General features: G+C 41.1%; 1 protein-coding gene across 4 annotated transcripts in view; it reads left to right on the top strand.

Annotated features, from left to right (window-relative positions):
- GPD2 (glycerol-3-phosphate dehydrogenase 2) overlaps positions 1-14,150 on the top strand; it is a 112,565-nt gene that overhangs the window by 55,005 nt on the left and 43,410 nt on the right. The window lies entirely within an intron of this gene.

The following is a 14,150-nucleotide window of genomic DNA, read 5'->3' as shown; positions in this document are numbered from 1 at the left end:
TCTGTAACCTGGGAATAGGGTATACATAGTGTACAGGGGAATATAGGGACAGATTCCTCATTTCCAGCCAGTTGCCCAATTGGAGAGAACTCTGTGGGCTTCTATCTCATGTGATGCAGCCACCTATCCCTTTTATTTCCTACTGCTGGCAAGGTGATATTGCGTGGTCATTCTTGGGGCATGCTGATGAGAGTCACCTGGAGATGCTCTGTGATTTTGGAGTCTCTAGGCCCCTGGGGAGCAGTCCCCTGGCATCCCAAAGTGGTTTAGTTCTACTAAGCATTTGGGTTCATAAAGTAATCTGCACTGGTTTGTATCTCTAATGATTGATCAAGTTGAATGTGTACATGTATAAATCATTCCTGCAATTTGAGTGTAATATGTCAGTGTTGGTGGTCTCTGAATTACACATTAAATAGAAAATAGATGTGTTCTTTCTGGGTGTGCTACACAACCTGTCCCTTGATTAGTTTTTGTTTCCATCTATTGGGTTTCCATATAGCCAGTTTATGGCAGTGTTGGTTAACTCATCAGCCAAATAACTGGAAACAAATGGTGCAGTTAGCCATCAGTGAATTTCTCAACAGGGAGAAAAAAGTAGCTTCTTACTAAACTTGGATGAGTCTTCAGGAGTGTCCCATCTGCATTTTTGGGCACCAAACAGAATGTGGCTTTTTCCCCCATGCAGGCTGAGTTTTGAGGTGAACCTGTATTAATTTTAATAAAGTAGTGGGGAAAGCAGCCCACCAAAATGTGTTTAGAAATTACTGAAAGCCAAGAAATTTAGTTGGAGTTGCATTGCAACATCTAGTTGCACAGTAGGGTGCCCACTTAACTACTTTCTTGTAGCATCCTGCCATGCCTACGTACTAAAGGCCAGCCTTAAGTGTGAATGTCTTCTCTTTATCTTAAACCCATAAAGTGCTTTTATCATCTATTTCCCCCCCATTGCGTGATTTATGGGGCCATATTTTCCTGTCAGGAGTAAAAGTGTATTAACATGCAGATTTTTATAACCCGTTAGCCAGGATGCCATTTTGTATTTGCAAGCTGTCTCATGAAAAATCCAGACACGCATTCAAGCATGAATGCTGCCTCATCCTTCACTATGCAACCAGATCGCCTTTACCACAATGTGCCATGGCATTGCCAGGCTTTTGGGGGAAACTGTGGGGATGCACTAAATACGAGGTAAGCTTGTGGTTTGGTGCATGGTAAAAGGGTGTATGTTCACTTCCTTGCAGGCTGAACTGAAATGCCAATTAAATCACTTGGGGTCTTCTCCGTACTGATCTTACCTGAATGACAAGACAAAATCAGAGTCCAGTGGCACCTTTAAGACCAACAAAGATTTATTCAAGGCGTGAGCTTTCGAGTGCAAGCTCACACCTTGAATAAATCTTTGTTGGTCTTAAAAGTGTCACTGGACTCTGATTTTGTTTTGTTGTGCTGCTTCAGACCAACACGGCTACCCACTTGAATTTATCTGAATGAGTCACCTAGTCGCCTAAACTGCAGCGTGGTTGTTTTTATTTATGCCAGTGGTTTTACATGAGAGGGTGTATTTATTGCAACATGAATAAACCAACTAAACAGTGAGGTATCCTTGACTGACAATCTGAACTGTACCAATCTGTTCTCTTGCTTTTCTCTTTCATTTTGTAACAGTCTTATTTAAATAGTGATATTTTTTTCTCTTACATGACCTGGGCAGAAAACTTAAGGGAATCATGGGCATTCTTTGCATGAAATGCAAACAGGAAAACTGTCCCTTCATAAATAAATGGACTGTGCGAAATATCGTTTCTCATCTAAACATGGGCAGAATAATCCAGACTCGCTGAAAATGTAAAATCTCTAAAGAATGAGAGCTCTGACATTGACTGTTTTGTTTTTTGCTGAGTAGTTAAACTGGTGATCTAGTAAGATTGGATTGAAATGACCCAGAGCTATCTAGTATGTTAGCTGCTTAGGGGCCCACTAAATGGCTGTGTATTGCAACTGGGGTGTAAATGAAGTAAATAAATACCATGTGCTGACTGTACCATGTGAGCTACCTTGTTCTGTAGCCTCTGCCTAAATAGCTGAGCACAGTGAAGCTATTCCTATTGCTTCTGTGATTTCTGACCATATGCAAAGTGGGTTGTCTTAATTCAGTGGTTAGTTGCTGTAAAGGTAAAGATATCCCCTGTGCAAGCACCAAGTCATGTCTGACCCTTGGGGTGACGGCCTCTAGCGTTTTCATGGCAGACTCAGTACAGGGTGGCCTTGCCATTCCCTTCCCCAGTCATTACCATTTACCCCCCAGCAAGCTGGATACTCATTTTACCAACTTCGGAAGGATGGAAGGCTGAGTCAACCTTGAGCCGGCTGCTGGGATCGAACTCCCAGCCTCATGGACAGACAGCATGTTGCTGCCTTACCACTCTGTGCCACAAGAGGCTCTATAAAGACACACATTTCTGAGTGCTGCAGATATCACCCAGGAAGCCATAAAGGTGCTGTTTTCCTGATTCTTAGCTTAAAAAGGTCTTTAAAAAAAATCCACAGTGTAGCGTTTGCATCTTGATTGAGGTGGATTCACAACTTGGTTATGCACACAGTAAAAGCCTGGGAAGTGCTTCATGTATACAGAGCAACTTAAATGAGAAGAAGTTTGTAACTTTGCCCACACCTGTTACTTTTGTGCTATTCCCTCAGTGCCAAGCCTAGGATTCTTCACTTGAGTCTTACGAACTTACACCTGAAACCCTGTGGCTCATTTCAGACATCGTACAAAACCATATGTTGCAAGCAAAAACATTGTCACAGCATATATGTGATCCTCTGTGAACTGAATCCTGGTTTCACAAACTAGCCATAGTTAAAGTGAACCATGGTTTTGTGTGATGATTAAACTTGCACAAAATCTTGGAAGGACATCACTGGGGAACAAGCCAAAATTAAGCAAGGATGCCTGTGACCATACAACATGCAAGCCATAGCTAATAAACCAGCTTCTGACGCTGAGTTGACTGATCCTAACTAACTAACAAATTTAGGGTCCAGTGGCACCTTTAAGACAAACACTCCCTCAATGGCATGGAAATGTATCTGAGGAAGTGTGTGTGTGCACACAAAAGCTCCATACCTTGAATAACACTTTGTGGGTCTTAAAAGTGCCACTGGACTCTAAATTTGTTCTGCTTCTTCGGACCAACACGGCTACTTGCTTGAATCTAATTAACCATAGTTAGAGGAATGACCTCCATTCAGAGCCCTGTGTTTTTAGTAGTGGGTAATGGAACAAGGTTTGTGTTGGCCTCACAAGTGCAGCAGGCAAGAGACTGGTCAAGCACTTCCAGCTTTTCTGCAGTGAATCACCCCTCATGTTTTATTATGATTCAGTTTCTATCCTGCCTCTCTCAGACTGGCCATCTTGGGGCAGTGTACAAAAGATTGGTTACAAGATTTATTTATTTATTATTTCATTTAGATTTTTATACCGCCCTACCCAGACGGCTCTGGGCAGGTTACATAAAACATCATGAGGTAATTACATGGAACCTCACAACAAATATAAAAATTGTAACATAACATATAAACATACCTACTAGGATATTTCAACAGAACATTGTTCAACAAAGAAAGCAACTTGAACAGAACCCTTGGGCAGATCATATTCAGTCTTGTAGGGGGGGGGGTGCCAGCGGGGACCAGTGGATGTTGTTGGGTTAGTCAGTCTCAAGCAGAAGCCTGGTGGAGGAGCTCCCTTTTGCAGGCCCTGTGCAATTGTGGGAGTTTGGGCAGGGCCCTGTTCTCTTCAGGGAGCTTGTTACATCAGGTGGGGGCCAGGACAGAAAAGGCTCTGGCCCCTGTTGAGGACCACCGTGCTCAAAACAGTAAAAAAAAACAGTAAAGGTAAAGGTAAAGGTATCCCCTGTGCAAGCACCGAGTCATGTCTGACCCTTGGGGTGACGCCCTCTAGCGTTTTCATGGCAGACTCAATACGGGGTGGTTTGCCAGTGCCTTCCCCAGTCATTACCGTTTTACCCCCCAGCAAGCTGGGTACTCATTTTACCGACCTCGGAAGGATGGAAGGCTGAGTCAACCTTGAGCCGGCTGCTGGGATTGAACTCCCAGCCTCATGGGCAAGGCTTTCAGACGGCTGCCTTACCACTCTGCGCCACAAGAGGCTCATAAAAAAGAAACAGTAAAATTGGTATAAAATTTATTAATAAAAATTAGCAAATTATCAGCACTGATAATAGTAAAGTGCTGGTATTACAAAAAGTAAAGAGATGGTAGAGCGGAGGGAAGGAGGGACCCTATCAGGTGTTTTGATGTACTTCCTGTAAGCTTGGTGAAGAGCTCCATTTTGCAGGCCTTGTGCAACTTGGTATGCTCTGTCAAGCACTTATTCAAGATATTTCTCTCCACTGAGAAAATCTCCTGGCTCTGGTTGAGGCCAAGCGTACTTCTTTGAGGCCCAGGATCCTTGGCTGGTTGGCATTGGCTGATTGAAATGCTCTCTGGGGAGCGTATTCATCTAAAGTGCAGTTTGGCCTCTAGTTCTCGAATTAAAGATTTGTTTACACAATTCAGATATCCTAGCTGTTTCTTTGGCTTCTTGTTTGTATGTTCAAGGGAGAGAATTGGTGGTAGATCTAAGTTAAAAGAGAATTACCACTCTGGCAATATCAGTTTTCCGCAACCAGTAATAGGATTTCAGAGAACTGTGTTGGTGCAACACACCTAGCACTATAAAGACTGAATTTTATTTCGGCATAGGCTTTTGTGGACTGCTGACACTTTCTGAGATGCTTTATGAGTGTATCCCCATTTCCAGACACTTTATGTACAGGGACCAGTTAGAAAAATAACAGCAGAGTCAAGAAGCCATGATGTAATTGATAGCATGGGAAATGTTCAAATCTAATTAGGAAAAAATGCACAGACCAATTCATTTGATCATCATATCTGGTGTTGTTTCGATAGTAGGTTAGGATCTTGATTCAGTAAATTATGAAATGCTGCAGCTGGTCAGAAGCTGTCCCTTTCTTCCTTCTACTTCATTATCTACTTTTGTTTCTGCTTTCTCAGGGGAGGGCAATATACAAATATAAATAAAAAATAAATAAAATATTTGCTGTAACTCCCTCTCTTTTCCCAGTCTCTTCCATTGCTCTTGATGGCCAGTGCCCGCCTCTGTGCAAATCTGCATTCTTTGTCAGTTGCCTCTGACACTAAGCTTATATTTTTTCCATTCTCCTTCCTGTGCTGACTGGAAATGTTGGATCAGATCATGTGACTGCGCTGCGGGTGGCTGTCCGACCACTTTTCCCACCTAACCTGGATTGGGCAGCACATTGAAAATGGACTATGCATATTATTTATTATAGGTACACATTGCCACAGCAGAATTTTCTAATGTGGGCTTAGTGGTTGTGTGCCAAGTGGTGATTAATGCTTGTCATGAAGGATTTAGCCAACTTCCTGGAGTCATGCCCAGGCTTGAGGGGGGAGGGGAGAGAAAAGCTCAGGTGCATTTGGATAATTGTGCGTGCTGATGGCTGTATCATCCAGTGGGTGTTGGAGGGACTTTATAATGGCATGGTACTGACCTGGTAACTATTTAGCAAGCTACAGACATTTGATCCCCCACCCCATAAGCACACTTTGGGACTGCAGAAGAAGAAACCTACTCGAAACATTATATCATGCTATGACACTATGATTGTTGATATAGTTACTGAACCTGCTTTATTATGTTATGTCTGTTGTTAGAACTGTTCCTAAGATTTATGTTAAAATTGTTGACAATCACCAAGTTTACCTGTACTGTGTTACCCATCTAACGGTCTCTGTAAACCGCCCTGAACCACAGGGAGGGGCAGTATATAAATACAAATAAATAATAAATACATTTAAAAGAGTCCTGGAAACCAAAGTGTGATCTTTTAGAGCTCTGGTCAGTGAAATTTTGTCTTGTAAAATATAAAATTCTGTTCATAGCAATTTTCTGGAGGCCACCTTGGAGACTGGAATTTAAATGATGGAGGACCAAGATCTTGATTCACATCACCCAGAGATCCTGGATACCTTTTCATCATAGATGTCATTGTATGTCTCCTTTTGTTCCAGGGTTGCCATTTAGAAGATCAGGCAGTATCTTTCATACACTTGGATTTCGTCCAACTGCTGTTTAATTGCTGACTCCTAATACAATATTTAGTTTTTGTGCAATGGCAAAATTTCCTCTTATTTCCCATCGTCTGTTTCCAGTCGGTTATGAAGAATTGGTGTTTACATTATTAGAAGTATGTACCCAACATTGTCTTTTCCTCCTCTAGTTCCTACTGCTGGTATATAGGAGTGCAGCTTTTCTTGATTGGCTAATTTTTTGCAGTCATTTGCTTGAGCAACTATTCTCATGTTTACCTTTTTGAAAAGTCCAAACATCAGTGTAAAATTGGTTTTGAAATATTTTTGCTATTCACTCTTTTGTTTCCTTACTCTTTTCCTATTTTCCTAATTGCTTATCGAACCAGTGACCTGCCAGGCTCTTCGTTTTTTGCTATATATCCCATTTTGTAGCTTGTTGTGTCGCACTAGCCCTCTGAATTGTATTTTAAATTTGTTTATATGGGCAAATATGATGATACATTATAAATGCTGGATGTACCAGCAATAGCAAATCACAAACTTTACCAGAGGCTATTCTTGGTCTGTCACAGCATCAGGAAACGAAAGCATATGTTGGATGTTAGCCTGGGTGTACACAATGTGTCCTATTTATTCAAGGTTTCCTTTGAAGCTGCAGCTTACAACTTTGTTTCTTAGGGGTACATGTCAGACTTCATTTAGCATTGGTTGGTATTCGGATACTCCTTCATAGCAAAAAGGCAACATTTTGGGGGAGGAATATGGCTGCTATCTGAGCAGCGATATGTCAGTTTCATTTATGTAGCTCAAGGAAAATTAGAAAAGAGACACTGTAGAAAAGCCAACATGAGGTTACTAGATCACAGAGAAATAAGCAATTTAAAAAAGGGAAAATGACCATTTTCTTTTTTAAAAAATGCTTTATTTGGTGCTAGGGAAAAATCATAAGTCTGATACTAGAAATGCTTTTTAAAGAAGAAGAAAACTGATATTAAGCTTTCACTAAAACTGTTGGCTTGAATAACTGGTCTTTTTAGGTATTTTATGTCTCTGGCTACACAGTCTGTCTTAAAATACTCTGCTCAAAGCAGGAACATGTTAGAAATGATTTCAGTATGCTAATTTTAAAATATATGAGTCCTTTCCTGTTTTATACTCAATAGTCCATTAAATAAATAATTATTTTTGCCTTCATATGTGTTTCTAGAGATTTTTCTTAGTCTTTCAAAATCTTGGTAGCATCCCAAGATTGAGGTTAATTTGCTAAGTGAAAATATCTTTCTAACAAACTCTTCTGTTTGCTTTTTTGGATAAAATAAGCATCAGTGGAAATCTTGTGTTTGAGACTTCTGCATTTGCCATGACTTTAACATCTGTCTGTTTAGAAATATGTGCAAATGTTGTATTTGCATTAAAAATATATGAATTGTGCAGGCAGCCCATTTAAAATTGAAGAAAGCTTGTTAAAGAATATGGGGGAAAAACAGTGACATCTTGAAGTGAGACTTTTCAAATTGTAAACTCTATAAGATTTTTTTATTGTGGAGAGAAGGGGGGAAGAAATCAATGAAAAAAATTATAGCGCATTCATTAAGCTGTCAACAATAGAATAGTCCTTTTTTTCTTTTGGTCTCCTATGGCTGTCTTTCTAGTGTGTGCTGAATTATGAAAAGTTACAGGTTTATAATTTATTTTTGACTAATTTATAATTTTGAGAATATGGAGGTCTATAATTGAGGTCCTGCCCAATAGAAAACTTGGGCAGTTGTAAAACTTCATGCACTTATTCCAAACGTTTCTCTCCTTTGAGAAGGAAAACAGTGTGACAGCCTGCCATTAAAAAGGTTTTTTACGGGTGAAGCCCAGCATGCAAATCACAATAGAAATATGACAACCTCTTACATGGTGCAAATCCATAGGAGGGAAGGAGCAAAGTGAGGAAACTGTTATGGGTATTTAAAGGCAGCTCTGAGACTCCGAATTATTTTTGAATGATTCCCATAAACTAAAAATCTTGGCGATGAAACCTGTACTTTACCTGCAGTGAGGAGCAACTGCACAAGGGTGATTTGCCACTCATATTCCAGTATATAGGAAATGAATCATTAGCATTGGATGGTAACATCTTTATTCTTTAAGTTGAAGGGTTTTTATTACTGTGATTTAATATAAATATAAATGGCACATAAAGGAAAGAAGACTAAGCTTCATCTGTCCTGATTAGTTACTACTGCTACTTTCCTTAGTATGAAAGATGCAGGAAGGGGTGTTATGAGATTGCTAACCTTTGTAGTTATTTTTCAGTACAGAGGCTTTTTTCTTCTATCTGTGGGCTTGTCACCCATCAAAAAAAATTATTAACTTTTTTATGCATTGAAGAAACTCTGAAAATGGGAACTATTGATGCCTTGTAAAAGAAACTTTTGTCTTTTATACATATAAAACAAACACATTTCCCCCCCTCTTTGCTATGGGGCGGGGGGGGGGAGAGCTCCATGCCTGTTCCTACTTACTATACTTGTAGTTTGTGCCTAACAAAAGGCGGCCTGTGCATTCCATAGCACTTCTGTTGCTGGAGGCGCCGTTCCCAAAAGCATGCAGATGATAACTGCATCTCCTGCTGTACCTGTAACAATTTAATTGTATAAGTCAGCCCAGTCAAGCATCCCCAGCTCATGACTGGGAGACATGAAATTCATTGTCATTATTGTCCCTGTCATTTTGGATCATTATATCCTGCTGCAGAATTTTCCTCACTTCAGTGCTTTTTTTACCTCCAGGAGCCAGGGATTATGGCTGAGGTTGGGGTGGGGGCAGGACTGTGAACTACATTTACCTCAGGGGAGCCACAGATTAAATTGGCTTTGCTCTCTGACTTGCCGGATTCATCTATTTGTATGCTGTGAGTTTAAGGTTGGAAATTTATGAGTATCCGAGTGAATTTCCATGGCTCTTGGCTTTTATTTTATTTATTTATATATTTTGGTGGAAAACCGAAAGGAAATCCTCATCCTTCTGAATAAGAAGTTTTCGGGAGCCAATTATTTAAAGATACAGGATTATTTCCCAGCATAATGATATTATTTGCACATTACACCACAAACACCTTGATATTCCCCAGCGTGTCATGGCTTTTCAGAGGAAAGGTTCCATTGAAGCATGTAATTTATATGTGTGTTTTTTTATGTGAACTTAATGGTAGGCCATTAGTTAATATGTACCTTGTTCCATAATGTAGTGATGGTGGTGCCATGGATACTGCTGAGGGGAAAAAGAGAGGGGGGGGGTTGTTCTGGGAAGAGGACTTTTTTCTACTTGTGCGTGAAATTTTAAAAAATAGGGGAATATTTCTCTTCACTAAGGATAGAGTAAAAGTTCTGTGGCTTTCAGGACTTTGTTGTATTGCATTATGATAAAAATGGCAGAAGGCAGGGGGAGTTTTTTGTTGTTGTACCTCCCCTTCCCTGGTGGTGCTCCAAGCAAAGTACACCTCTACAGAACAAGTGAGAGGGCTGCTGGTTTTAGAACTAGAAGTAGTTCTGCCTAGCCCTAGAAGCTGCTGCTATTGCAGCTGACCTGTGAAAAACACACAATCGGACTTAGGAAGTGAAATAAGTGAAATGGAGCTGAGCCCTTGCAAGAGGGAAGTTGAAAATGAGTTCTGTAATTGTAGAAGAGAAGTGAGGGTAAAGGGTCACTTCTCTTCCTCCTCTTTTCTTCACCCATCCATGCAGCATCATGGGTGCTCTGCCAGGCCTTTTTCTCTTATAAAAAAACGGAAGTACTTGAGCAACAGTTGAGTAACGGCACCTGAGCGAAACAAAACTAAATGAGTGATATGTGCATCTTCTCACCCTAATTTACTCTGGTTTAGTCTCTCTGTATGTTTCTTCCTCTGCCATTTTGTTGGTCTCCTATTTTGAAATCTTGACTCCCCATCTCCTTATTTGCGCTCCCTAACAAAAGCCAGGTTCTGCTTATATAGCCCATAAGAAATTCTCCCCATCTATCTAGAAGTTTCTGGCAGTCTTCATTGATTATGTGCACTATCTGGATGTTTCAGGGTCTTACCGTTTGACACCCTTTGCAGACTGGAAACTAGAACCAAAATCTTCAGGGTTTTATCTACCTGGGAAAAGTATTTTAGTTTTAGTTTAACTTCTGAGCGTGCACACTCAACTTTACCTTGTGAACTGTCATTCTATCATAGCTGAGAGAAGCATTTCACTCATCATAAAAGTGAAAATATTTCATTTGAGGTTTTTGAACTGCTTCCCAGAATTTCCAGTAGCTCCTGTGAGGGGTGCCCCCCCTCCCCACGGATTTTTCTGCCCCCTTTCCATGGTCTCATCTCTGAATGGAAGCCCTCATTGGACCATAGTTTTCTGATATGTGTATCAAAAGGCATAGGTGTTGATAACTTGTTTCCTTCATGTATTAGTGTACCCATAGCAGCATCATAGAGCCTCTTGTGGCGCAGAGTGGTAAGGCAGCAGACATGCAGTCTGAAAGCTCTGCCTATGAGGCTGGGAGTTCGATCCCAGCAGCCGGCTCAAGGTTGACTCAGCCTTCCATCCTTCCGAGGTCGGTAAAATGAGTACCCAGTTTGCTGGGGGCTAAACAGTAATGACTGGGGAAGGGAATGGCAAACCACCCCGTATTGAGTCTGCCATGAAAATGCTAGAGGGCATCACCCCAAGGGTCAGGCATGACCCGGTGCTTGCACAGGGGATAAATTGTGAAGCATCCATCACGTGCTCTTTAAAGGTGCTACTGTGGCTAAGTGTAAGATAAAGACTTCTGCCAATACTAAGCATTCCCAGTCTTTACAGAACTACATTTAGTTATTGTTTTGATGTCCTAAATGTTTGATTTTGGAATAATCTATAAATATGTATTCTGCTGAAGGTTTTTTCTGTCTTTGCCGTGAACAGGGATTCCTCATTATTTATTTAGAAACCGCTGTATGACTTCAGTGAGTGATGGAGTCACTCTGTTTCATGAAGAACAATTCTGCATCTTCCATATATCTCTGACATATTATCTCCTGTCTCTTTTTATACCCTTAGATCATAACTCCTGCTTCTTGTTGGTTTAGTCAAGGTCACATAAGAAAAAGTAATTTCCTTGATGTCCTATGAACTGGACAGTAGTTTATAAACTGGTCTCCATTTAACTTAGATAAAGTACAAAACATAGCTCCTGACCTAACCAGAATGCCTATGTGTGTATGCCTTTCTAATGTCTGTCTTGTAGACAGATTTAAGGGCCATTCCGCACCGGGATCCATGTTGCAAATTGTTTGCGGAATGAAAAATCGCCATTTTAAATAGTGGAATTCGTCATTATGCATACCTGCCTTTGTAGTGGAATCCAGTTGCGTTTCTATCGTTTCCCACAGGTTTCCAGTCTCGGCAAAAATCGCTAGCCAGGAAGCAATATTGCTGAGCTGTGTCCCGCCCCTGGCCGTCAAGCAGCCAATGGGCGGCCGTTATCATGCTCCCAAACAGCCCCTTTCCCTTTAAGGAAGGTTTAAAAAAAACACACACACGTTGCAACGAATCTGTGTTGATTCGTTGCAACGGAGAGACCCATCCAGCTAGCAGGTGGTGTTTGAGCTGCCGTTTCATCGTTGCCATGCTCCCCCCGAGTGAAAAAAAAAATCCCCCCCCCTCACGGGCGCGATTTTCGGCCGAAAATAGTGTGAAAAATAAAGGGAAAATAAACCAGCAAACGGGCCTCTGTGTTGCTTGTGCTTGGTGACTTTAAACAGAGGGACTGCAGCCGGGGAAGCCTCGCTGGGTAAACGAAGGCTTGCCGGTGCGTTGATCTCCGCTCGCTCGGAGAAAAAAAAATGGCGATCGCTTCGCCGGAAGATCAGAGGAGAGAGCCAGGGGGAGGGACTTTGCAGAAACCGCAACAGTGGTAACGCACAGAACTTTCCCGCTAGTGTTGCAGATTGGTTGCAGGAGTGTAGCACTTTCCGGAGGGTGAATCCACTTTTTGGGATTTACCTGAAAGCGCTACAACGAAGCGCTTTTTGCAGATCGGTTTCAGGAGTGTTGCAGATTGTCAATGGCGTTGTGCATAACGGCAAAACTGTAGCAATTTCAATTAGTAACCATTGTGCTATTTTGGACGAATGCGGAACGGCCCTAACTTTCTCTCACGTGCACTCCCAGATAACGACTGAGGATTTATCTCTCAGGGATATGAAATGCAACAAAGATGAAGCTGAGATTAAGTCTGTCAAAACTTTTGATGCAGTTCATGGTGGTTTGTGGAGAATAGTTGCTCTTCAAGAAAAACAGCTGAATGGTTTGGTTTAAATGGCTGAGTGGTGTGGGGAGCAAAGGCTTTAATGGCTTTGAGCTGGCTGTCCAAGAAATCCTTTTCAGCAGTTTGCTCAGGGCAGCTCAACTATTTAAAGGGGCTTCCTGGGGCAGTATTGGTAGCCCACGAAAGCCCCTTTATCAGCTGAGTGACCTTGAGCAGTATTCTCCTGTGGCTCAGCTACTTAGATGGGAAATAGCTGAGTTACAGGACTGAGCTGCCTAAAAAAACCCTTTTTAAACAGCTGAGCCAAGCCCAGCAAGCTATCCCCATGATTTAGCTGTTTAGTTGGGAGCTGAGTCACAGGGGCAACCTTCTACTCTGGCTTGGCAGTTTAAAGAGGCTTTCTGGGACAGCCAGCTCCTGGGGCTACCTGCCCATGAAAGCCCTTTAAGAAACTGAGCCAAGCCCAGGAAGTTGCTCCCATCGTTCAGGTGTTTAGCTGGGAAACAGCTGGGCCCTGGAAAGTAAACTGCTCTGCAGTTTAAGTGGACTTCCTTTGGAGCCAGCCCCTGAGGCTAGCTACCCATGAAAGTCCCTTTAAACTGCTAACTGCACCGAGAAGACTGTTTGCTGTGCTTCACTGTTTATATGACTAACAGCTCTTCTGCACTTGCAGTGTGTTCCCATGGCTCAGCTGTTTAAAAGGGCTTTCTTGGCAGCTAGCCCCAGGGATTGCCTACTCAAGAAAGCTCCTTTGAATAGGTGAGCCCTGCCCAGCAGGCCTTTCCTGTGGCTCAGTTGCTTTGGCACGAACCTCACAATTCCTGTTTTGTTTGTATTGTGATTTATGCCCATGCCTAATTAAAACAACCTGGTTGTTTTTAATGGCTGCAAAAGGGATATCTTATGACAACACCCAGTACTCCAGCCGATAAGAAATCTATTTTATGACAAATACCAATAATACATCATTTTTTAAAAGTTCCCTTTAAGGCTAGAACTTAATGTAAATTTAAGACTCTCCAGCCACATATTTCCCCATTGTTCAAAAATCCAGGGTACTAATCAGAGATATTGTGATTGTGCTCAACAATGACAATTGTACTTTATCCCTTTAATGTATCTTGCTTTCACACTTTTTGCATACCTCTTTTTTTTATACCTTCACATAATTATTCTGAAATAATTTACAATTCATATTTGACAGTGTAATACCCAGATATTTATTTAACCTCCTTTTCAAAACCCATCTTATTAATCAATTTAATGTGTGTTAACATCCTGTTTTTCTCTTTATTAATTTGATAAAACCTGCTAATATACCAAATTCTTTCAATTTGGCCTTTATTTCAATTCCTTTTAGGGAATCTTCCAAAGTTAACACCAAGTCAACCAGAAATGATCTCAATTTATAAATCTCTTTTTTACATTTTTATCTCCTTCCTAATCCTCTGATCATGTCATATCTGTATTCAGTATTTCCAAAACTAAAATAAACAAGAGAGTTGACATTGAGCAAACCTCTTTTGCTCCCTTATGAATCTCATATGGCCAGGTTAAATCTCCATTAGTAATTATTTGTGCTTACAGTGAAGTATAAATCAGCTTTACCAATTCTATGAAATTATTTCCAAAATTCATGTATTCAAAAACCTTAAGAGGAAAAACCAAATTATCAAAAGCTTTATCTGCATCCAAGAAAATCAGTGCAGTCTGCTTTTTGTTGTGTT

This window comes from Paroedura picta, chromosome 2 (genome assembly GCF_049243985.1).
Source record: "Paroedura picta isolate Pp20150507F chromosome 2, Ppicta_v3.0, whole genome shotgun sequence".
Taxonomy (NCBI): domain Eukaryota; kingdom Metazoa; phylum Chordata; class Lepidosauria; order Squamata; family Gekkonidae; genus Paroedura; species Paroedura picta.
This window is presented reverse-complemented; position numbering and strand designations above follow the sequence as displayed.